The sequence below is a fragment of the Toxorhynchites rutilus genome, chromosome 1, assembly GCF_029784135.1.
Source record: "Toxorhynchites rutilus septentrionalis strain SRP chromosome 1, ASM2978413v1, whole genome shotgun sequence".
Lineage (NCBI taxonomy): Eukaryota > Metazoa > Arthropoda > Insecta > Diptera > Culicidae > Toxorhynchites > Toxorhynchites rutilus.
In genome coordinates this window covers 16,235,186-16,261,421 of record NC_073744.1, presented here as the reverse complement: position 1 = coordinate 16,261,421, position 26,236 = coordinate 16,235,186, and the positions used below count along the sequence as shown (strand labels likewise).

General features: G+C 39.3%; 1 protein-coding gene across 6 annotated transcripts in view; it reads right to left on the bottom strand.

Moving 5' to 3' along the window:
• Positions 1–26,236, bottom strand: part of LOC129775128 (polypyrimidine tract-binding protein 2) — a 658,886-nt gene that overhangs the window by 486,091 nt on the left and 146,559 nt on the right. For 2 of the 6 annotated variants that reach the window (XM_055779486.1, XM_055779510.1), the window contains exon 1: positions 21,334–21,923. The exons of the other annotated variants lie outside the window; for them this stretch is intronic. The gene's annotated coding sequence lies outside the window, so the exon portion shown is untranslated. Of the gene's footprint in view, positions 1–21,333; positions 21,924–26,236 lie in introns of those variants that run through there. 6 annotated transcript variants of the gene reach the window in all.

The following is a 26,236-nucleotide window of genomic DNA, read 5'->3' as shown; positions in this document are numbered from 1 at the left end:
TTTCTGTTCAAAAAAAACTACAACCTGACGTTGTACAGAACCTTATGGACGGGGTAAAGAGGAAGGTGCGAGCATACGGGCTTGGGCTCGAAGTATGAATAAAAAGAAAATGCCAAAAGTTGTTTAATAGTTTTTATTTTACTGTCTAAAATTTTCAAAAGGATCGGTCTACTGGGCGAATTTCTACAACGTTTTTTCCATGATGCAATTTGATGTGACACACCCTTTATGTTCGATCCATTTTACTCTCAGAAAACACTTCCCAGGCATACTTTTAAGATCCAACTTCATTCTACAATGTATAAAAAAAACCAAACTCTTAAAACTCTTGAAAAAGATGCTTTTTTCACCCTTCAGCACACGAAAAAGCATTTTTTCTGCCGAAGATATTTTTCCTGCCTACGCTAGTATATTTCCTAATTTTGCTGCAATATCATTTTAAATAATTCCTGGTAAATATTCAATTAAAATCTTTAAAAATCACGATTGTTACTCTACTGCTCTTATTATAGCCAATTAACTTTCACCTTAACCATTGAATTATTATATTTTTACTTGAAATAAGCCACATTTGAAATATGAAAAAATTAAACTTTATATAATCGAGTTTAACCTATGTTGTGAAGATCGTCCAACAGTAAATCGTATTTGATCGTAATTGAGCCCATATTACATCATATTAGGAATTCGACATATCAATATCCACGATGTCGTATGAACAGTGTCCACGTCTGGTGGTGATATGCTGTTTTAGGGAGGCAAATTAATCTCTATCAAACCAGCACGCAATTCACAATTGATATATATATATATTCATCCAAACTATATTCATCCAAACTAATTCGCAAGCAATGGCCATGTATGTATATCGCCTCCCCTTTTGCATGTATATGCGCCAGTTGGGCGCATCATATGTCACCCAAAATGTGGGATATATGATTCTGTCTGTATATACACTAGTTACACGATTAAATGTTTGCTGGGGATTGATTTACACAATGAATAGCTTAGACACAACATTTTACTCTGCGCAACCGGCAACACTGTTCGCTTCCAGACAGCTCAGAAAGCAAACTTCGGAATTTCTCGAATCACGCTTGTTGAAAGAATAACATTGGCTCTGTGAGACGGCTCCCCCACGCTTGCCGACCCGCTCCGAAAGTACCACCGAAGTCAAACGCTCTCTCCCTGATTTCACATATATTATCCACCGGAGGAATAGTGCGCGCGATACAATATTGTTGAATAAATATTGAACATATTTTGATATGTGTTCAAATTGAACTCGGTAACTTTCGTACGTCTGCTGGCACATTCATTTTCACTCCGTCCTCCTCCTCCCCTCCGCCACTATCATCACCATCGTTTCAGGCAATTCGTCATCCACCGAGTTATGATGGTTATGGCCGCCTTGCCAGCGAGAGATCGAGAGGGTTGGGACGTGTGCGAGGATATTTGAGGCGGTGTGGCGGTTGTAGAATTGTTAATCATTTTCGGTATTGTTTCGCTTGCTTGCTCAGACCCGATCCCCCTCACCTGGTCTCTCCTGTGCTCCACGGCACATAACTACAATGTGTCGAAGAGTTATTAGCTCTCGTGGTTTGGCAATAGCTCGACTATAACAAAGCAAACATCACCAACACCGCCGTGGATGGAAATTTGAAGCTCAACCGAGCATTCACACGTCAGCGTTTTTCTGTACTGATCCACTGAAAAGGTGCTATCCTTCTCATACACGCACACACACACATTAGCACCCGCACATTTGCAGGGATCTAGTTTATTCAAAACGCTTTGATAATAATCTGCTGAATTTGTCGAAACTGTGTAGTCGAGAGAAGAGTCGTTTTCCGCTGGTTTAGTCCCGGCTGAAGGTATACCATGAATTATTCAGCGAATTATTATTTGAACGTGTCCTTCCGTTTGTACCCTTCCACAGGCGCCCTCCCTACCTCCTGCCCCCTCGTTCGCACGATGACGCGTTCGTCACAAATTTTGATGTCATGGCTTGCGCGAGCCCCGTCGCGTGTTGTTTGTGTTGTGTTGTAGAAAGGAAGCGCGCGCTGACTGTATGAACATCACGTGTGCGTGAGTTTGTGTGTGTATGCTTCCGCAGACCATGTTGAATTACAGCTGCTCTATTGTCAACAAAGCTTAGCAGCACTAAACAAACTACGGCTGGCGACAACAACCATCCACCCACCCCCTCCCCCCTGCAAACGGTGGCGATGTCAATTTTTTTGAGGACGCCCCCTCACACGCACAGCTCGTGTGCACAGATGTCTAGGCTAATTAGCCAGTGAGAAATCGATAACCGGAACAACGGCGGTGTCAGGAGTTCGCTAAAATTCGGGGGAACGGTTTACGGTGTTGGCACTCGTTCGTGACACTTCCCAACACAGAAGAACAAAAAAGACTGAAAAGATTATTCAGCACATCATTTTTTGTTGTCCACTCTGACAGTAAGTTAGAAACACCTCCATTGCGGTGCTTTAGTTTTAATATCTCATGATAAAAAAAAACTAACATTACCTCAAACTCGCGTCTATGCGCGTCCGTCAGTAGCGAAAATATAGTAAAAAAAATTCAATTTTACTTGAAAAACATTCTGATGCGAAAATCAAGAATCATCAAATTTTGGTCAACTATATTTCCGGCAATGATATGCGGTGGAAACTGCAGCACATTTGTCCTCGGCCGTTCGCAATCATTTCTCACGTACTGTAAAGTTACAACCAACATTAATTTTTAGCACATGTTTTGGCAACCCGATTTATTACAGAAAATGAGCCTAAAAATAACAGAAAATGTGTTACTCTTAAGTACTGGTATAGCATTTATATACTATACATGGCATAGCAATACAGGTCGGACTCGTTTATATACAAATTCGATTGTATGTGATTCGATTATATACAATTTTGGACTCGATTATATACAGCAGTTCGAAAAAATTTTCAAATATGACTTATTTCAAGCAAAAATGTAACCTTTCAACATTAAAGTGAAATTTAAGAGGTTAGTATATGTACAGTGAGGTACAAAACGTGATTTCTGAAGATTTTGCTTGGATTTTTACCAGAAATCGTTTATATCGATATTGCAGCGAAATTAAGAAAGATAGAAGTAGGGTGTCAAAGAACGAATTGTGTAAAGTTTTCACTTCCGAAATATTATTCATATACACTAATTTAGCTGTTCCACTACTATATCCTGTACTAAATTTTCTCATCTTTCAAATGGAAGCAACAGAATCGTCTTCCGTAGGGTACTTTTGAATACAGAGCCAGTTTAAGGTGACAGAGTCCGAAACAGAAAGAAAGTTCTATAACTCTCTCATTGTTGAAATTCGAACATATGCGCAGAAGGATTTTTTTCATCAAATATGATCGTCTATCACCCCCTGAGAGGTTCTGGATAAATTTATTTTTTTCATATGAGAAAGGTGTTTTCTGACTTCAAGGGGATGAATCAAAAATTAAATTCTTCTTTTATATTCAAAAAGCAAAACATATATGCATAGAAAAATGAACAAAAATTTTTTGACTCGATTATATGCAGGATTTGATTATATACAGTGAAAAGTAATCGAAGACTGTTGATGAATATTGTCATGCATTAATTACTTAATCTATCTTAACCAAAATATCTTAACTTAATACTAAATGCGCTTAAATCTATTTGAACTTATTTTCTAATTAATTTAGTTACCTAAAATTTATATCTAAATCTATGATGAATATTGAACCCGATCTAAAGGGATCACCCTAGAATTTCTACCTAAGAGATAAAGCGAAAAGAGAACAATTCCGTTCGATGTCCACTAGTAGTGGACAGTGTATATATAGGCTAGGATAGGAAACTATTGTTAAGAATAGGGCAGTACAAAATATATCGTTGGAGAGTGAAGTCAACCATCCAGTGTTTTATTGTGCAGTCGCGAAATAAGCTTCAAAGAAATTCATAAAAGAATTTCATCTAGAGATTGGATAGTCCCCAGAATCTCCTGTAATTCGCGGTTGTTAGTACAACATAAGTGCATCAAGCGCAACTTGCAGTGCACAAGTGGCCGAGCATCATCATCGTTGGAGTCAACGAATTCAACGGATAGCCAGCGTCGATGTATTCCACCATTGCATCGCTTCTTCTGGGCCGTCGTTTATCGCCGGTAGAAAATCCTTCGAAAAGGAACGGGTAAGCCCCATCAACTGTATATAATCGAGTCCGCCCTGCGAGCGAAACAAGAGACACATTGCAAATAAGCACGTAGTAAAGCTATTCGCTTCCTTTGCCACATACCTTTGCCTACATCGCCCAGACCGAGAAAGATAAAGATTCACGTTTATGTTTTCGTTTTTACTCTTAGAAAACACTTTCCAACTTCATTTAATAATGAGGTGTAATATTATCACGCATTTCTGCAACAGCACCAGTGGCTATGTGGATAGCGTGGTCGTGTAGCATTGCATTCCAGCTGACCTTGGTCCGATTCCCGTTGACATCGTTTGGGCTTTTTTTTCGAGTACAATCCCAAGCTGACGTTCAGTCTGAGAGAAAAAGAGGTTTGCTCCCATACATACAAACATTTTGAAGTTTTTGAAAAAGATGCTTTTGTTTGTTCATTTCACCGCTCAGCTAAAGCACTTTTGCTGCCGAAGATGAAATGTTTTCTACCAACGCTAGTTTGGGTGTAGGAACTTTCAAATTTGAAAAAACATATTTATTTGTTCATGTCAATTTTATCATCTCCAGATGAGCGCAATATAATAATATGATAATCTCCAGAGGCATCGCCATGAGCGCAATATAACACACTTCTGAAAGTACTCCGTACAATATTTGAAACATTTCTGGGAATCGTCCTTCGATATCGCACTCAGTTCCCATAATTATGATTCTAACCAATACCCCGACCTTTTAGTCGAACATTTGTGTCGAGTTCATATTTAGATGAGATCCAAAACTTGGGCAAATACGCTATATCGCTATCTTGATTTTAAACAAAATTAGGATTTGTAGTATTTTTATTCAAAGAAAACATTAAAAAGTTGTTGTAGGAAAAACTTTTTCCCTGTAAAAGTGCCCATCTTCCGATGTATGAGTGACTTGTTTTGATTTTCGAGACACATTGATTACAATTTTCTTGTCGATTACCCGGAACCACCCAGTTTAAAAAAAATGTAGCTTTGAATCATTGGACCAATCTGTGAATTCTTACCAGCAAATGAAAGGAATTCAAGAAAGTCTTAGAGTCTTCTTTTAAACAAACTTTTTTTTCAAAAATGATGTAGTTTATGAAGTATAGAGACTGAAGTAATTCCTGGCTGTCATGATTTCTGGAAAACTGAAACTATTAACACAACATGTGAGAAGTTTAGCGAGATAGTGAGCTAAAGCTTTTGAGATATTTTTTTTTCGAATTTTTATGAAATAATGCTAACATTAATATTTATTTCCACTGCGAACGAAATTTCATGATTTGGATACCAATCGAATCGAAAATTTTACAACATTTTTTTGATATGCTATACATTATGATACTCTAATGCGTAAACCGTTAATTCAACGAAAATCTGAAGCATTCCCATCTTTCCATACATTTGTTCTGACCATTGGTGTGCTTGGCTACTCGTGCTACCAATAGGCTTCAACTTATGTATAGGTGAGGTACAATGTCACATTCAAGCTGCGGTAACTTTTCCATTTGCATGCATTTATGCAGATTGGGATGTATTTCCCTAACACGGACAACGAAACTGAGGAGCCCGCAGAAATCGTCATTCAAGATATACAAATACAAATCATCAGTCATCAGGCTAGTAAGAATTACGTAGTCCTTCGTCAACAATGCGGTCGTGTCCTGGACAAAACCCTCAATTTATTTTTTGAATAAATATAAAGGCATATGCATTATATCATAAAACAATATATCTCAATAATGAAAAGACATATCTTCCTAAATTTCTGATATGTTGTGTAAAAAAGTCCCACATTAGAAATAAAACCATATAAAAAGTTAAGGTTTCATTAATTCAGCACTTCAAGATCCATAAAAACGAAAAGAATAAAAGTTTTCGCCTAGAAGTAAGCATTTAGTGCAAACAGCTACGGTGTTTTGGTCTCAATTCCTTTGAAACTACAAAAAACTAATATGTTTTATGATTTTTCCTAAAAGTTGACATTCCAAGGGCAATTTCAGTGAGTTCATTCAAATATTCATTATTTGCTGGTAAGAGGTTCAAAGTCGACCAAGCGGTTCAATAGTTACCAATTTGAGAAAAATGCGTATATTTGGCAAATAAAAATCGACGTCCGAAACCGTCCTAATCGCTTTTACTAAAGACACATATTTTTTTGACGTGGGACTACGTCTAACCGAAATACATGGGTGGTAAAATGAAAACTTAAACATAGAACACGTAGGAAAAAATGAAAGATTTCGAATGCTTATAACTCGAGCATTTCTTAATAGATCGGTTTGCATAGGAAATATTACTGTAACAATTAAAAAAATGTTATAAGCAAGAGATAAGCAAATTGAACAACTGTAAAATGTAAAAAAATGCTCGATTCACGGTTTCCCCAACACAGCCATCGAAACCAAGGTGCCTAGGGAAATCGGTATTGCAAATACATGCAAGTTGGAGGAACTTCCCATCGGAATGTGTTCCCTAACATAGCAATCAAAACCAACTTACACTTCGAACTTACACAGCAAATATGTTGAATTCAATGGAATTCGAAAAATTGTTTCATTCAATCAATAATTTAATCAACAAAAACAAATGATTACTAAGCCAACGGTAGTCCCATGTCAATCTTGTGTTTATATCATAGATATAACCAACCCTTGTTTTAAAAATTCGTTACTATTGAAACGTCTGGATCGATTTTGAACCCCTCTTATCAGCAAATAATGAGCATTTAAATGTATATTTAAAAAAAAATAACATGCGCCTCAAATTAAAACTGTTAGTCAAAATCGTCGTTTTTGTTGTTTTTGAGGACCATTACAGAAACGAACAGTAATCTCACGAAGCAGTGCCTGGGGAATATGATCAATCTTCCTAGATATTTCTTGAAAGATCTATGAACATGTGGTCGGGCGTTGTAATGCAGCAAATAAATCTTGTCGTCTCGGTCCTTCCATTCCGGTCGTTTGTCCTTCCTTTGAAAAAATACAACACAAATACAAGACCACTCGTTAAATGTCTTACCGACCTTCATTGCACCGAAAATTTATTGTGAAATGGCCACAATTAAGACCAGATATAACCTTTATATGGGAGTATTTATAGTGTGGCCACTCAATTTCAATTTTTGAATTCCAGCATTTTTCCCGAGTTTCCCGCATGAGTTCAAGCAATTCCCGACTCTCCAAATAACAGACAGTAGTCTTTCTCAGTGCTGATGTCACATACAGGGGTTTTGATCGATTCTAAGGAAGAATGAACGATATATATTGCACAGTATGGTGCAATTTTGTGCGGTGAGGCACCGCGTCGATTTGCATTCCGTCTGGTAAAGAGTGCCTCTGTATTTCTCCATCACACCATATTTGAATCTGTGCCTGGAGGTGAGTTAAAAACGTTTGGGGTGCAAAGTTTCGAGATAATACCTCTTTGTCAGTTGTACAAAGTGGTATGTCGATCACTTCATTCGAAAGATAAAAGGTATATGAGTTACCTATTGACACAAAACGTAGTTTCAGAAGCTGAAAACTGCTTCGAAAGCAAACTATTTAAATAAAAAATATCTATAAATTGGAATACCTCTTGAAAGTTCATTTTAGTCAAGATTTGTCGATGCATGTCGTTGACTATCTTTTCTCTAAATATTGTGCTGGCCCTGGCCAATCTCAGTTTCTATTTTGCTACTGTGTTAAACTTTTTTTTGTCGTCACAGAATGCAGCATAGTGTAGAGCAGAATCAAAGAAGCGGAATCTTAAAAAGGACATACGTTGTCGGTATTCATACCGGGGAGATTGTACGAATTTTGGCGTTATCAAATTGAAGCCGCACTGTGTGTAGTACGAGAAAAATGGGTGGGTTATATCTACGATATAACCGCAAGGTTGACGTGTTACTACCTTAGCTTAGCAATCATATCAGTGAGCATAAGATATGATGGCATATCCTTCAATGCAATCTGTAATAATCGAGCCAAAGCGTTATGTTCGTACCGTTCTTGTAATACGTGTTAGGAAAACACTTTTCGGAGTGCAAAAAAAAACATGCGGGTGCAGAAGTACCTCCGGCTTGCATGAATCAACAACTTCAACTTCTACTTTTTATACTATAGAGGATTTAAACCTGAAAGATCATTCGCCTCTAGTGTCTGCACGATTTTCCCGGGTTCCTAAGTTTAGGAGACCGTGTTAAAGAAACATATTCTAGTTTGCACAAAGCCAAGCGAGTACAAAAGTACTCGCAGTTTGCATTTATTTGCAAAGCCGATTTCCCCAGACATCTTGGTTTTGAAGTCTGTGTTAGGCAAACACATTTCAGTCGGAACAAAAATACCCGGAACAAATGAATTTGCAATGCCAATTTCCTCAGACACTTTGGCTCTGATGTCTGTGTTGGGGAACACATTTTAGTCGGAACAAAAATACCCCCGACTTTCATGTATTTGCAATGCCGATTTCTCCAAGGCTGCTTGATTTAGATGGCTGTGTTAGGGAAACCGTAAATCGGGCCTATCGAAACGAGGTAGTTAGGGCGTTTAGATAACGCTTAACATTTCACAGTTTTTCAATTGTTTATCTAATGAAAAATAACATTTTATTAATTGCGATAGAAGCGTAGAAATATTCCCTATCAATTGATGCGAAAATTTTGCCGATCCAGTATGAAATGTTCGAGTTATAAGCAATCGGAATCTTTCATTTTTTTCCTGTATGTTCTGTATTTAGGTTTTCATTTTACCCCCATATACTCCGGTTAGACATAGTCCCACGTCAAAAAAATGTTGCAAGGCATACTGAGCGCGTTACGTGTGTTGTTCTGAGTGCGTGTGAAATTTTCGACTCAAGAGTTATTTCAGATGTATTCTAAAATGTACGTTGTATTTATTTTTGACTGAAGGGAGCTCTGTGAATTCAGAAGTGTATTTGGATTTATTGGTGTAATGATGTTGTTTTGAATTATAGAGGTTTTAAGCTTTCTCACTTCATTCACTTCTAGTCTTGAAAAAGACCAATTTTAAAAACCAAACTGAACAACTCGGTCTTGAGAATCCCATTTGCAAAGACATGCTACCGCCCGGTCGCTAGCTGGATGACTGATAAATCGTGGTTGACTGATCTGTGATTTTTTTCAATCAATCATTCATTGAGAGTTGTGTTCTTCGGTGTAGAACTGAAGGTGAAAATTCGTTTCGATACTATTGCTTTCGCCTCCGCCGCCACTATACAATAGATTCGGTTCGGATTTTCTGTTACCGTTCTGCGTTGGAGATGCAGTTTTGCTAAGAGATACTGAAAAAGTACTTAGATAATCAAGAAGCTCAGTATTTAAGTTTCAGTGCTCTAGACAGCGAGCAATCAACAGTACATGTTACTGCTTAAAATTAATTTGACAATCTACTCAAATTGCTTCGCGAAACGTTCGCGCTCCTCACACAGTGAATGCATTCATTTATCGGCCCATTGCTATCATTATTTGTATCGAAGAGTGTTATTATTAAACTAGCTGACCCGGCGAACTTCGTCTCATCCACAATTGATATTTTGATTTAAATCATTTCGAACACTGGAGTTTCCACAAAATATTTTGTTACGTACGTGATGTATATAATTTCCTTTTTGGCGAATAAACCTAACGCAGACTAAGACGCACCCAACCTGAAACCTGTTTAAATCCGTTACTCCGTTCTTGAGTTAAATCGTGAGGAACGAACACCAAATCATTTTTATTTATATCGATTTCTTTAATGTTTATGCTAATACCATGTTTCAGAATACTGTGCGCAACGGTTTCGGAAGTTTGAAAGCTAAATGGGCATCCAAAACATCAACCGATCACAATCAAGGCCGGCTTCCGGCAAAATATTTTCTCCACCAAAAACCAACCAATCAATGAACGCGACTCAGTTGGTCGACTAAATGTTCTCATCGCAAGTAAATATTATCATTGGAAGACATCCCAGGGGAGTCTGGCGTCAGACGTTTCACCACCATTGCACAAAATGTAATAAAACCCGTATTACCGTCGACCCTCCCACATCCCAGCTCAGTGCCTCAGTGCCTTCTGTTCGCGAACAGTGCGCGCCAGAGAGCAGGCGAGACGCGACACAAGTTCCAATATTTTTAATGTGCCTTCTTCTCTCTAAATATTTACTTTAATCAGCGATATTTTTATTTACAGCAGTTCTGGGTGTGCAGCCACCATCCGATCCGACGCCGCCGCCACCGCCGCCGACCTTCCTCTTCGTCTTCGTTGACTTTCCGTACCTTGCACCACCATACATTTTGACACGTAGCTCCGGTAGCCGTCGTCACCGCCGTCATATCGACGTTGCGAACAATTGTTGTAAGCTTCAGTACCGTCAAGCAGTTGTGTTTGCATTTATTTTTTTTCTGTAGGCATTGCACTTTTATACTTAGCTTTTTTTTATTGCTCAAATCGATGGCTGGTTTCTGCCGAACTCACCGCCATCCCCATTGCAAAGGCTCGCACACAGAAGTGCGCGCGAAGAAAACGGTGCGGCGGTGCAGCAATCGATTTCTGTAAATTTTGTGCATGAACGAGCGCCGACTCCTGGCTCTGGGGATTTGGAACCATAGAAGGTCGCAGAACTTGAACTTTGCGGCTCAAAAATGCCGCATTCGTTTGCGGCATAAAGTAGTACTCGACTCGACTCGGTTTTTGTGTGCGGGAGCTGTTCATGTTTGAACAGAAGTTAAGATGTTCTTGACGACGACTGCATTGAATGCCGCCATGGTATTCATGGTATTGTTAGAAGTGACCTCCGAACGCTTTCTTTCCGACGTCGGTTTCACCTTTGAGTTTTGCCGCGAAATGCAAATCTTGCATAGTACGAGGCAAATCTTAATGGGCGCAATTCTGTAAGGACCAAAAAAACCGAAACAATAGCGTGCGGGCGCGGTGTCAAAATTTCAACCATTTTGACACTACCGAAATGTCAAACCATCAACTCAATTTCCGTCGCAAGTGAAAGTAATATCAATCAGCGACAGCGAGGCGACTTCATGAATGGACACATAACTCGCACCTCTTGGCATATATAGCGGGTGCGGGGCGGGCTTAGAAACCATTTCATCGACTTAAATTAATTAAAAGTATTCTCAAGTGTATCAGGCCGCGTCCAGCCTCCCTACGAGCGTAGGTACGTGATGAACGATCATCGGCTGTGATGCCGCGCGAAAAAGGTCTGTGCACACTAGTGGAAGTTTGGTTCCCACACACAACCGAATCGGAGGGATGATGGGTGGTCAATAGTGCGAAGCCCCGATGTTCTATATTTAAAACTGTCGCTACGATGCGCGGCATCCGATTCGAACAATTAATAAACATATCCTCCGTGTGCAGCAGCAGCACCCCAGGAGCGCGGGAAAACGGGGTTTCCATGTGGGGTTCTCGTTTTTTCTCCATCTGGTTTCTGGGAATTGTGGGCGAAACTCGGTGCATATGTGGACCATCGTTCCCATCCGATGGCGGAGGCGATATTAATAGAATAATGGAGACAACAAACGTTTGCTGCGGTTATTCGGACGGTGGACCGGCGAGATATTGCAGTTTGCCAACGGGAAGGATAATCTAGGTAATGGACACTGAGAGTTACACATGTGCTAGCTCTGACATTCCATAGATCGACGACATTATATGGTTTACCATCCGATAAAAGCATCCAAAGGTGTTTGGGCTGCTTCCGCGGACATCATAGATCAGGACCCATCGCCGTATTTCAACTTCATACGGTGACAAACAAGGCCTGTGCATCTCTCTTCACCGGGGCATTTTCGAAATCATCGACATATGCTCAACTACGGCTTGCTGTCATTATTTCTCCAGTGGCAATCTCAATTTACGCCCGAATTCAAAAAAGTACGCTACCATCCCACAAAAAAAGCCATAAGCCCGAAAACTCTTTCGCAACTCATTACGACGCGACTTGTGTGTGCATTGCACACTCACGCGCAACACACACACAATTCACTCTTCACTCATTGGCGTTTCATTTTACATATTTGCATTTCATACAAAGCTTGAAGCTTGCGCTTCTTTGATTGTTTTTTGGCCACTAATGCCAAATTATAATAACAATCGACGTGAGTATACTGTTTTTCGGGGCGCCGCACGTCGCCCTGCGTTAGCCTCATCTCTCTCTTTTGAAGTAGCAAAGGGGAAATTACCGCGAACCGTAGTTGTCCTTCCTAACATCGATAGCAATAGTAGTGAACAATCTTGCAGTTATGAGTCGCCGCCGCGCTCAGTATGTCGAGTGTTGTATTTGCTTTTTGACTGAGTGTATTTGACGCTGATGGCGAAAGAGTGTGGCACACATGTGCCACATCCAATCGGGGAATACCGATTGATAGCAACACCCCACAGTCGTTTCAATAGGGAGGCGCCTAGGTGTCGTTTCTTTCGAAGTAATCTCGGTGCTTTGAGATAGCTTGAAAGCGACGCAAAGCGATGATCTCGAATCTTGTCTTCATTTTTGACTGATTACTCCAATACTGAAACGATTATTGGATGACCTCCAATAGCGTGCTTTTTAATTATTTATAATGATACTACATCCCATTGAGAGATTATATCTTCTTCACAATTTTTCGCCAATAAACCCGATCCATGGCTACAGTTCTCGAACTCCCGACCACACCGATTCTCGCCAAGTCCTGCTTCACCTGGTCCATCCACCTTATTCGCTGAGTTCCTCTCTTTCCTTTCCTCTCGCATTGATCACAAGCCCAATCAGCCCTGCTTCGTGTTTCGGTCGGATGTACAAGTCGGCTACCGTCGCATGTGTTCTTCCGATTGTCGAAGTCCCCTGTGAGTCTTAAACAATTTCGACAGCTCGTCTGAGATCCGCACACTTCACCGCACATCGTTTATCGTTGCCTGAATCAGTCTTGTCAGTTTTCGGGGAAAGCCGTGTTCGTCCATTATTCTCTATAGCTGTCGTCGACCGATTGTATCATATGCGGCCTTGAATTCAACGAAGATGTGATGCGTTGGGGCCTGATACTCGCGGCACTTTTGGAGGATTTGCCGCAATATAAGAATCTGGTCCGTCGTCGAGCAACCGGGCATGACTCCGGCCTGATAACTTCCCACAAATCTACTTACTATTGGCGATAGACGGTGAAAGATGATATGAGACAGAATTTTGTAGGTACCATTCAGGATTTCAATGGCACGGTAGTTCCAACAATCCAGCTCGTCACCTTTTTTATAGATGGGACAGATTACCCCATCCTTCCACTCATCCGGTAGCTGTTGTGTTCCAAAGTTCTCCCTTGAAAAGCTCCGCTACAAGGCCATCTTTACCAGCTGCTTTGTGGTTCTTTAGCTGATGAATGGCCTCCTTAACTTCTTCCATTGTCGGGGGTGGTACGTCGTAGTTGTTCACGTCGTCGTTGTACGTCGGTGTAGTCCTCATCAACGCTGTTTTGGCCTCCTGTATGGGCGCCATTCAGGTGTTCATCGTAATGCTGTCTCCACCTTTCGATTACCTCGCATTCGTCGTCAAGATGCCTCCTTCTTTGTTCCTGCACATTTCGGCCCGCGGCACAAAGCCTTTTTGCGAGTCGTTTAGTTCCTTGAAGAACTTCTCGAGATTCTCGAGATTCTCGAGAACGATAAAGCAGCTCCATCTCCTCACACTAAAATATCAAGCAATGTTGCTGGAAACAAGGTAACTCTATTCAGCACTATATAGCTGGTACTGCATGCCTTTGACCGTACACAAGCTTTTGATCCACAGTGCCAACATTATTTCAATGTTCGATCTACCCATTGAGGACCTTTCTGAAGAGGCCTCGGAAGTTACCCATAAAATTATCAGAAACCCCCTTTTAAATTACACGAGGAAATCATCTTGAGTCAGGTGGAGCCGATCTGGCGTGGAGGTAACATCCATACTTCTCACGCTCAAGATCACGAGTTCAAATCACACTCCCGACATTCTTCCAAAATGGAAGGTAAAAGTGACGAACCAGCCAGAAGCGTTGAAAGTCACTATAATACAGAAAAAAAAAAAAAAAATCTTGAGTCACCTCCAATCGAAGATCTGTTGAGATCATTGCTCTTAAACTCCGATCCACCAATATCCCTTAAAAGTGAAAATCGTCAGCTTTCAAGCATCAGAAGGATGACGAAGAATTATCTCAGTATTTCTTGACTAACCGTGAAGCAAAAAGCTTCGAAAACGAAATTTTGAAAGACGTAGAAATTTCTAGTGACGATAACATTGAAAAAGAAAAGGAAGGATAGATGTAGAATGCAAGAGGGAAGCTTCTAATATGTGTTTGTTTTTTTTTTGTTTTTTGAAAAAACTCCAAATAAATCAGACGATGTATAATCAGCACATAATTTTATTTTCATGATTCGTTGCATATGAGATACTTTTGTCATAAGTATGTAATTAATGCCAGCTATGTGTATCCGAAACGATCAGCACTTTTCACTTTCGACAAAGATTTTTTACATGAGACACTTATGAGATTATTCCAATGTCATAAAAATACAAATACAACTATTTCAACATAATTTCAACCAGTAGTTACTTAAATAATTATTTCTGCGTATCCGAAATTATCAGAACTTTTCACTTTAGATAAACATTGATTTTGACTTATGAACATTGACATTTTTGAGACTTATGCGATTATTCAAATAACAATAGACATTTATACAAGCAGTAATTCTGATACTTATGAACTATTCTTCCCTTCACACCAAAGTGTCACAATGACTAAATTCAGCTGCTATAATTTTTTCCCACATTCCTATGTATACATCGCACTGCGCGGCGCTTTAGTAGAAGTGATCACTTCATAGCCATCAGATTACATTCATCACAGTGAAGAAGTTTCACACAAATAGAAAAAAAAAAAAGGTTATTCGGGATAATATGGAAATTACAAATAAATTACCTTCGATAATTCAACATTCATGTTATACATGTGAAATAATGAAAAAAAATCTGGGATTGTCTACCTTTTTTATGAACAGTCTGACGAGGCGCCACTGTTGAAAAATGCGTTTCGTTTCCATAGTTTTTTTTTTGTTTTTTTCGCTTGCTCGCTTTTAGTTCTTCTTCGATGTGTTCCGAAATTAACTATATATTCTCAACTGGCCTTGGTTCCGGAGTATTGACCAAATTCAGCTCCTTGAAAACCACTGTATCACTGTATGGGGAATTTGAGTAGTTTTTTGGCATTTCTCAAGACCGACAGTTTAGTTTTCAAAACCGGCCTTTTTCAAGGCTAGAGGCGATTGAACAGGGGTTTTTTAAGGCCTCCTATAATTCAATCCATCATTGTCATTATTCAATATTATATCATTATCAAGAAATATTATCGCGCTGGTCAACCTCAGTTTCTATTTCGCTATCGCGTTGAATGGTCATGTAAAATAGCTCGCCCCAGAATATGCGTGAAGCAGGTATAGTGTAAAGATATTGGTATATTGGTTGTGGCTGTGTATGATTGTATCACATGTACGAATTGTTAACTTTATGCGTCATCAAATAGATAACGGTGGTAAGAGACCAAGTATATTTGCGATGCGTACCGAGTGCACCACATGCATTGGCAATAAGGACACAAACTCGTGTATTGTTCTCGCAAAAAGAAGAATGAATCACGAATCATCAATCGTCAGTAACAAAACCACCCAAACCACCAAAACGTTCGACTCAGGAGTTATTTCAAAAAATGTCGATACATTCTAAAATAATACCCCAAGTAATATGCAGCGAATTTATTTCATATTTTTTTACTGGGAAGGAGCTGGAATTTATTGGTGTAATGATGTTCATGTTCTGTGTTATAGAGGCTGTTGCGTACACCCCTGGCGAGAAGCAACGCGCCGACGTTTAAACTGCGAGAGCTTTTAATAGTGAAAGTATCCACCTTGCTCAGGTTCTTGAAAAGGCTTTTTGACGTTTCCTCAGACAGCTTAACTTCTTGTTCTTTGCTTGGAAAAGAACTATGCAAGTTGAACTGTTCTGAAGAAACGTTGTATAGAATTCAGATCTCAAATTCAATAAAACCTCGCTTAGATCTTATATAGATATAATTACGCTGATAGGTAGTTCAGGTAGATACGATTTTTTGATGCATTACTGATTAAACATTTTTATCCAGGAAATACTGAGAGATCGCATACATTTAGGATCCAGTTTGGTACGAATTCATGAGAAACCCACAAACGTGAGTTTTAATACAGCAATATTGTATTCCAAATAACATAACCTATTTTTGTTACGCTGCAGGAACATTTTAATTTATTCCGTAAAATAAACAATTAAAATTTCGGAACTTTGTTTCATCTATTGCTCCGCAACAGAGGCTTTCTCAGACTCTCGAACTTTTTCAGTTCATTTGCCTTTAGCCTTAAGAAAGACTATTTGGAAAACTAAACTAAACACTCAGTTATGGGGATGGTCATTTGGAAAACATCGCTGCTGCTGTCATCTGATCGCTTGCTGGATGATTGATAAATATTGCTGAATTTTTTTCCGAACTATCATAAAATTTTCGTGAATTCTAGCATTGTTTCCGGGTTGAAAGTGGCTTCAAAGTACGTATCAAACCAGATGTGAAGAAAAGTATTTTTCAGTGGTGAAAGATGCTTCCGTTTGTGCAAAACTGAAGAAAAACTGTTCTGCACTGGTCCACCCCACCACACGATCGATTCGGTTTGATTTTTGGGAGCGTTGGAAATGTAATTTTGATATACTATATTTGTAATGGTTCATGGTCCCAGAAGTAACGAAAGTTTAATTTTTCGATCGACAACTGCAGATAGGGGATTTGTGGGAAAATTCGACTTCTTGATTTTACATTCTTCCGATAGTTCCTCGGTAGAACTAAAATTTCCAAAATTCCAAGAATTTCGTTGAAAACTGTCAGGCAGTGTACTATCAAAATTCTGGTTCTGTATGTATAACAATTTATATAGAGTTTAAGAGAGGTTCTGTAACGATTTGAGGTCAAACAACATGGGAGGTCTTGAAAATATGGGGAAATCCTTAGGGTGTCGGCTTTTCCCTGATTGTCCGTACATATTTTAACATACAGGGTGTTCAGTAAGTTCGAATACACTTTAAAAATGTGGTCAAATGTGAAATAATGAAAATTCAAGATATGCTTTTTTGCGTCAATTTTTTGTTGAGACTATGTTTATTAAGAACACAGATTGCTTGAACGCGAGATTTGCGTTTTTTGTTAGAGACCGCCTCAATCGATTGATGCAAACATCGTGTAGATCCATCAGGAAATCACTGAGCAATAAGCGCTTGAAATTCGGGTACGAGAACACCCGCAGCGTTTGTTTCCTCTAGCCTTGAAAAGACCATTTTTGGAAACTAACGCTATACTGACGCTTTAACATACTCGTAAAGAACTTTTGATTATCCTTGATAGAAACGCTGTGCTTAGGATGCACTTCATTTCAGACAAACGTATTTGGTTACTCCTGGCTGCAAGAGATAAACTACTTTTTGTTGCATGAAAATCATGTATTTCCAAAGAGATGAGAAATTACAAAAACCGATGTACAATACCTTCCAACTATAGATAAATAATATGGATATATAAAGCACATATTTTCAATAAAAGCTTGGTTTTGGAGTTGTTCTCCCGAGCAAATTCAAGAAGGGATTGGAATATTAGAGAACAGAGCAACATTCGAGTGCGTTTTTTTTTGGTCACTGGATTCAGCGTCTAATTTGGTTGTTTGCTGGCACAAACAATCGATGACCTCCGTGCGGAACGATACTTCGAACAGTCTTCTTGAATGGCACTAACGTTCCTAGAGGAACTTTGGCCATTTCAATGTAGGTTTCCGTCATATTAATTAGTACTTAGTTGAGATTTCTTATGCCAAATAACACGCCTTGATCGTACTCTGAGTAGAAAGCAAATTCAATCAATAATTTGATCAATACAGATGATTATTGAGCCAACGGAAGTCCCACATCAAATTCGCGGTTGTATCATATAACAATTTTTTGTTTAACTACCTTCAGTGGTCTTAATGGTCTTAATGTTAGTTTACAACGTCAACGAACAAGTTATTTTTTTTTACTCGACGATTTTTGATATGGATAAATTCATTGGTCAAAAATATTGTGAAATTTTGTGTTGCAAATAATGTATCTTGTGCCGAAACGTTGAAAATGTTATAGAATACATTTGGTGACTCAACTTTGTCGAAAACACGGGTGTGTGAATGATGTAAGGCATTCAAAGACGACCGAGAAAACATACCATCATTTTTCACGCCAAAAACAACCATTCACCTCTTCAACTGATGAAAACATCGACAAAATAAAAAGAATGATGCTCTAAAATTGTCGTTTATGTTTGAGAGAGATAGCCCGTAAACTAAATCTCTCACGAGACCATTCGTCATATTTTAGTGGATGTTTCGACCATGAGAAAAGTCGCAACATGAATAGTGCCAAAAGAGCTCATTTTTTTCAAAAATTTAATCGCCATCAAGTGGCTTAGGACGTGCTTGCACGTACAAATGCTGATTTTTCGTTCACCCAACGCATAATTACTGGTTTGTTTTTTTCTTATTTTCGATATTCGAATTACCGCGATTCGTGCGAATCGTTGTGACAGCATTAAAGACATAGAAACGAATTCGCTACCTGAACTGAAGGCAATTCTTCAATACAACTATAAAAAGTGTTTCGATGACTGGATTATCCGTTGGAAAAAGTGAATTGCTTATGAAGGGGCCTATTTTGAAGATGATAATATAAATTTAGATAGGAAATAAAGTATTTTCTTTAAAAACACAAATTCCCGGTATATATTTGACAGAGTGTAAAATGAGCAATAATTCTAGATCATAAATGACTGGAGCTCCAGGTTAGACTGCCTATGGGCAATATCTGGGTAAATATGATATTCAGAATGCTACATTTGTTATGCGTGCGGTGAGAGTTGTATGTTTAGGATACCTACAATACGGATATCCTAAACATATAGCTTCCACAGTCGCGATCGGTAAGTTACGATAAGGAATACGCGCGTAGAGTAACGGAATATATTGCAAGTTCGAGTTCGAGCACGTGCAATAAAGAATAGAATACATAAATTTATCTCGGTTACCTTCTCAGGTTTCCCAAATATAGCTCACCGTCATCGCGATTGAATTTCGATGAAAAGTACATGCGATAAATACTGGTCAGTCCATTCCATTTAACAGGTTTTCCTTCTCAGGATGCCTTAAGATAATTTTTACCGTGTGTCGTAATACAAAATTTTCGGGTTTTTAGTTCGAATGGTCGATAGTTCGCTTTTACATAATCACATCACTTACCACAGTGAATCCTGATTCTTAATCCTCCCCACTAACAACTATCCCTTCCATGATAAACGCTAGGGAACCACGCTATAGAGGCGACCCTTCTGGCCTTCGGGCGACGAATGTCATACTAACATTCCTTCCCTTCCTCTGGTGACTGTAAGGACGTGGTCGGCGTCGTTATTGACCATTTAAAGCTCGAATCGCCGAAAATTGCACAACGTGGTCTTTGTGCAATTTGGTTGGTTCAGGTCAATCACGGAGAGCAACTACGAGTTGTACAGTCTATCCAAGCCTAAGCTATTCAGAATGCTAAATTTGTGAAAATATTCTTGAATCATCTTTGGTTATTTGGGTTCACTTGGATCAAAGACAAGCAGACATAATTCATTTGAACGTGTGCTCGAACATTAAAAAGAGCGGTGGTTCGTCTTCCAATCGACATCAACTTCCACAGAAGACTATGGGTGACCGACAAACATACTGTCGTAAAGCAGAATAAACCCAAATAACTTCATTCTGAGGGCTTCAAGCGATTGGAGAGAATGGGGGCTAGCTTTGCGGCGGTAAAGCAATAAAACTTATGAGAAGAAAACGATTGCTTCCAATGCTGTTCTGTTCTATTGAATACAGCTAATCTAATTGGTATTAGGGTATCAACCGTTACTTGATTACCGACGTATTACAAATTTTATTGGTCCAATTGGAAAGTTTAAGCTGTTTCTAAGAATCGCTATGTGAGAATGAAGCGGAATTGGATAGATATTTTATAGAGAGAAAAAACACCATAAAACGTCTTATCAAGTTTTGCTGTGAATTATCTCGACCCAAAATCCTAGTGCTAAAAAAACCAACGACCTAATGAACCGCCACCTGTTGGAACCCGTAGACCCCAACGTCTGCTGTGTCGTCTGTGGAACGCACACAAAAGGCTAGACACGTGGTGTCTGTCCCTTCTTTTTTTTCAGTTTCCCTTTTCCGCCCGTTTGTATGCATTTCCCGAAGGGGTTTTTATTTCAATTTAATTTCCTCTTCCAAAGTATTCTCACCACATGGATGTTTGCCTGGATGCGCGATTCTGACAGCAGAGGAGCCGCGCGAGGGGACGACGGTTCTTCTTTACTTTCTGCGCGCTTGTTCGGCGCTGGTTTCTAGATGTCAGAGACCACGAGAGACACCATAGCGTTTGTGTGCGTGTGAGGCGGCAATGCGCCTGTTCAATTGAGGTGAGTTAGTGCTATGGTGTGCGTGTGCGTGTACGTGTATGTGTGTGTCAGTGGATTATGTTTATATTCTGCGGGGCTAAGCGTTTTTTTGGTGTGCAACAAACGAACAAAAGCCTGAAAGGAAATTGCATAAAAATTCTGGACACTGGTGAAGAATTGAGGTGAAAATGATTTTTTGAAAAGCGTAAGTTTTTTTTTGTTGTCTTCCGAAACAGGTAATCACCTCCATTCCTTCCGCTGAGTCATTCTCGCAAAATTTTGTGAGTGGAAACTGGCAAACAATAATAAGTTTTGATGTACGTTAGCAAAAGTTTTCAACTCTCTGGGCTGAGTTTGTTCGCTTGTTCTATGTACAAGGGAACTCGCATATGGAGGTAGAAAGGGGTGAACGCAGGAAAAAAACAGAGCTTCAAGCAGTGGGAGAATGAAATGATTTTTAAATTGAAATTTGAAAAATGGAAAATAATTACTGGAAGTGGCGGAGGAAGTTTTTAAAATGGATAAAGTTTGTACGCTACATTCCTATGATAAATGAGCAAAAATAACTACTTTTCCGAATGCAAAGCAAGATGAGACAATCGAAACTTACACAAATTTGTTCGCGTCTTTTTTGTTATGAAACTCTGGAACTCGGCTGCTGTGGACAGTAATTAATTATCCTTGCGTTTTGTGCTCCACCGGTGTAGAAAACTTCACCTGACACTGCTGCTGCAGCTGCATGCAACAAAAAGAAGAACAAAACAAAAGCAGCGTGCACTTCTCGAATCACAATCCAGAGGCGGCGGCGTCGTCGCTTATCATCTGGGAATCACTGTTTCACTAGTATACTAGAATTCAATCACTTCCTATCCGCGAGCAAGATTTGTTCACAATAATCCACAACTTTTGGCTAACTTGACACACTCGTGAGTCAATTGCGCATTCCGTCAGAATAACTTCTCCAAAGAACTTCTGCTCCCGCGAAAGAATGATCTCTCCCCGCCAGCGAACAAACAAAGCACAATTCGCGATCCAGCGAAGAATTGGGAGGTTCCGAGAGCTAGGATAAATTGAAGATTCAGCGAAATACTACGAAAACGAGAACCGAAAAACCCGACAGCAACTACCAAAACCATAAGCGCACAGAACTTGACAATCGTGTTGACTCGTGTGTCTCAACTGAGAAAAGTTTTTTCCGAAACTAAATAGTATAAATTGCCATTCGCCACCGAACGCTTGCTTGTACCTCAGCGTGCATTCTCACTGTCAAGCTCTCTCTCTCTCCGACTCGGACAACCACCGAAAAAAAAAACAACTCTCGCTCTCATCGAGACGGACGGAAACACACGCACACACGATATATCGAACTCGATGATGCGACTTTGCAAAGCAACGCGCTACCCAACAATATATCGCAAACAACAACACCGAAGCAAAGCAAACCATGCATAGAAATGTCTTCCCCATGGAACAATAACAACACAGCTCACACTGTCAAACGAGCTGCGGCGGCGATTTGAAAGTATCCAAATGACGCGCAAACGGGTACCACCACATAAAGACGATGTGCGCCGAATAATCATCGTCAGTTTCGAATAAATTGAAGGGAAGAAGTCCGGCACCGGCTTTGCTAAAGCTGTGTGTGCAGTAAAGCGAAGCGGATATCCAATGTAGGGGATATATGGACCTATTTACGGTTTATGGCGACTTGCTTCATCGTATTTTTTTGACGTAGGGCTACGTTTTTCTCCTCTGTGTAAGTTCAAAACTTCGAAAACGAGAGCGTTACACTTGGAGTGCAACATTTTGAACGTCTATACTAGAGGTGGAATGGATATCTTGTAACTATCCGGTATTCGGCCTGATACCGAATGGTAAACTACTTTCCGGCCGGATACCAGATACAGGTCGGACTCGATTATCCGGAGTATTGATTTTTTTTCACTCCGGATAATCGAGTCATAAAAAAACAATTCTTTCTCGGTAAACGTAATATAATTATGATTTGCACTTATTTATTAAACGGGTTTATCTAGGTTGACCCCTTTATATGTTTGTGACTTTGTAACTTTGTCTGTAGCGCTATACCACATCAATGGAAATTTAACCCCCTTCCTGTTGACCGTTTGATCTGAAATTTGGAACACGTCTTTATCTCTAGTGTCATTAGAAAACTGCGCATTTCATGATCTTGAAAATCAAAGATGGCGGCCGTTACTAAATGGCGGGTTATGTACATATTTTCTCAAAATCCCATCAATATGGGTTTTCCCAAAACCCCATCATATGTATATATTTTTTCAAAAACTCATCAATATGGGTGTCAAAAGAAGGTTCTCGACTAGTAGAACATAGCAGATAATGAGAAATCCCATTGCAAAATGACCGCAGTCCCCAAACAACAAATTACTTTTTAAATTGTTCCATTCAGCTTGACCTGTTTTTATGTATGTTTGAATGTTTGTAGGGTTGTCCCACATGAATAGAAAATTGACCCCGTTCCTGTTGACTTATTGATCTGGAATTCGAACAAAGATTTAATTCTACTGTCATTATAAAACTGCGTATTACATGATCTTGAAAAAAAAAAGGAAGGTGTTGTATCTAGGACACGACCGCAGAACTACGCGATTATATTATGCAATCCACTTGTTTACCACTTTGAATATTATTTTAGAATGCATCGAAATTTTTGTAATAGATTATGTTCTTCGTTACAAATAAATTTGATGAACGTCCTTTTACGTTTGATATGATGCCTAGGACTACCAAAATATTTGAACGGAAAAATTGTCGAACGATTATTGTATTTTACATTTCCCTCTGAAATTATTGCACATCTCATGTTTTCGAAGTTCTCAAACCGCGAAAGTTCATTCACCTGTAGTATCTGAAATGACGATTTTCCCAGGCTTCTCAGTTTAAAAGTACGTTTTAAGGAAACATATTCCGGTCTGCACAACGACAAGCGAGTACAAAAGTACTCAACACCAAAAGATACCCCCGACTTGCATGTATTTGCAAAGCGGATTCCCCCAGGAAAATCAATTTAGAAGTCCGTGTTAGGGAAACAGCGCTCGGTGGGAACAAAAATACCCCCGATTTGCATGTATATATGCAAAGCGGATTTCTACAGGTACATCGATTTTGAAATCTGTGTTGGGAAAACCGTAAATCGGGCCAATCAAAACTTGGCAGTTAGGGCATTTTACAGTTATTCAATTGTTCATCTAATAAAAAAATTACATTATATTAATTGTGATAGATGCGTAGAAATATTTCCTATCAATTGATGCAAACATCTTTCCGATCATGGTCGTGTGATCGGTTCCATGCTGCTCGCTCTCAGCTCTCTAGACCACTGAGAGCACAAGGCAGACAATCGGATATCCCCGTCCGGGATATCTTAGGTAGCCGGGATCCTGATCTTCTGTTCATCTATACATGTTCCTCAGAAACGCCGATGTCAACGTTTAATGATGTTTCCTTCGTTGTGTCCCCGTTTCATATCCCTCCTATCCGATCTATAAACTTTTAGTTAGTCGCGGCAACTCTACACGAGCTGATGGTTGCGCCGGCTAGTGACCATTCTGTCCTGGATTCCTCGAGTCGAGAAAGACGCACCACGCTAGATATGGGGAACATACTAGGGGGCGTTGCAGATTAATGGTCAGCTGCATCCCAATAGGAAGTATCCCGTGTCGGGCACACGTACAGAGCATCGAAGACTGCAACATACCAATTATGAGAACACTTGTAAAACTAACCTCGAGCCAACCGCGAGTAATCGGTTACATATTACTAACATAGTTGTAAGCAAACATTGTCGAAATATTGAACTCCCGGCCCCGTCAGGCTGACGCCATATGAGCCTTAATAAAAATATATATATTTTGGATAAAAAAAAATCTTTCCGATCTGTTAAGAAATGTTCGAGTTATAAGCATTCGAATTACGGGTAGGGTTAGTACACAAATCGGCAGAACAAATGTATGGGAAAAAAGAACCTTCTAGTTTTCATGAATTTAAACCGTTTAGATATTAGTGAATTTTAATGTATAGCATATCAAACAAATCTTAGAGAATTTCCGATTCGATTGGTATACAAATCGTGAGAATTCGTTCACAGTAAAAATAATTATTAACGTTAACTTTATTTCATAAAAACGTGACCTGTTTTCTGATTTGGCACCCTTCCTGAAAGACGTAGTTCTACGTCAAAATTCAATTTGGCCGTTGTTAAAAAATGGCTGAATGATTTGACTTGTAGAACACGAAACATAATAAACAACATAAATTCAAAAAGTTCGCCGCCACTAAATGGTCGACTATGTATTTTTTGCAATCCCCTCAATATCGGTATCAAATGAAATGATTTGACTAATAGAATACAGTACATCATTGAAATATTCCGAAATAAACGTTGGATTTCCATTATCCACAGTCGGTTGTTTCATCATATACCCCACGATTTTATTTTAGTCTCATCATTGCCCTAGATTGATGAAAGAAAGGATGTAATAACTACTAACTGCTACTGGTTTAATTATTTTCTAGCCGTTTAACTTAAAATTTTTTTTTACTTATTTTATTTTCTAGTTTTTAGAAAGTATCTGTATCATTAGTATACAGATACATTAAAACCATTCACAAAATTATTTTTGACGTAGGACTACGTCTTTCATTTCTATACCGGGGTGTAAAATCAAAGTTTCGAAAACGAAAGCGTTACGCCGGAGACCGAGATTTTGAGCGTTAATAGCTCCTAAACAACTGAACGAAATGGTATGATAAACACTTCATTCGAAATATAAAATGTCTACGCGTTATATACTTGTTACTTTTTGATCCAAAAACTTGTTTCAATAGTCTTAAAATTGCTTTCAAAACAGGCTATTGAAATCACCAATCGGTATATAAGCGAGCGGCGCTCGGAAATCCACTCAGTTCTAATTGAACAGCGATTGGAGCATGTTGTCGCTGTTGCGGTGAAGCTCTTTATTTATCATGAAAGCGCGGATGAACGGTGTCACCAAGAGCCTGTTTGTGCACCCTAGGCCAGAAGGGAATCTATCAGGAGGAGAGTGATGCCACAAACGGTTCCCTGGGAAGACATCGCTACACACACATACACGCGCGGCTATTAACAGGTGGTTATCGAGTTGGCATTAACCACTGGTGGGCTTCCAGTATCGAGGAAAATGTGGAAATATCTAATTGTTACTGAAAATAATCTGCCAGTTCCTCTGGGAATTTTCAAAATATATTCATGTGAAAGAGTTTAATTGAATGTTTTCTATCCATGTAACACTGTGACCAAATACATTTGGTTTTGTGGTTTTTCGATCAATCGCAATTAACAGGATAGCTTCAGAAGATTATTCTTCCCCATCAGTAGGATATTTGGTGGACGGCGAAGGATCGACACATACACGCGCAGAACTCTTTCCGTTAGGATGCCATTCAGCATCGAGAAAGTTCCGGAAAGATCTAATCAATTCTGGAAAATAATC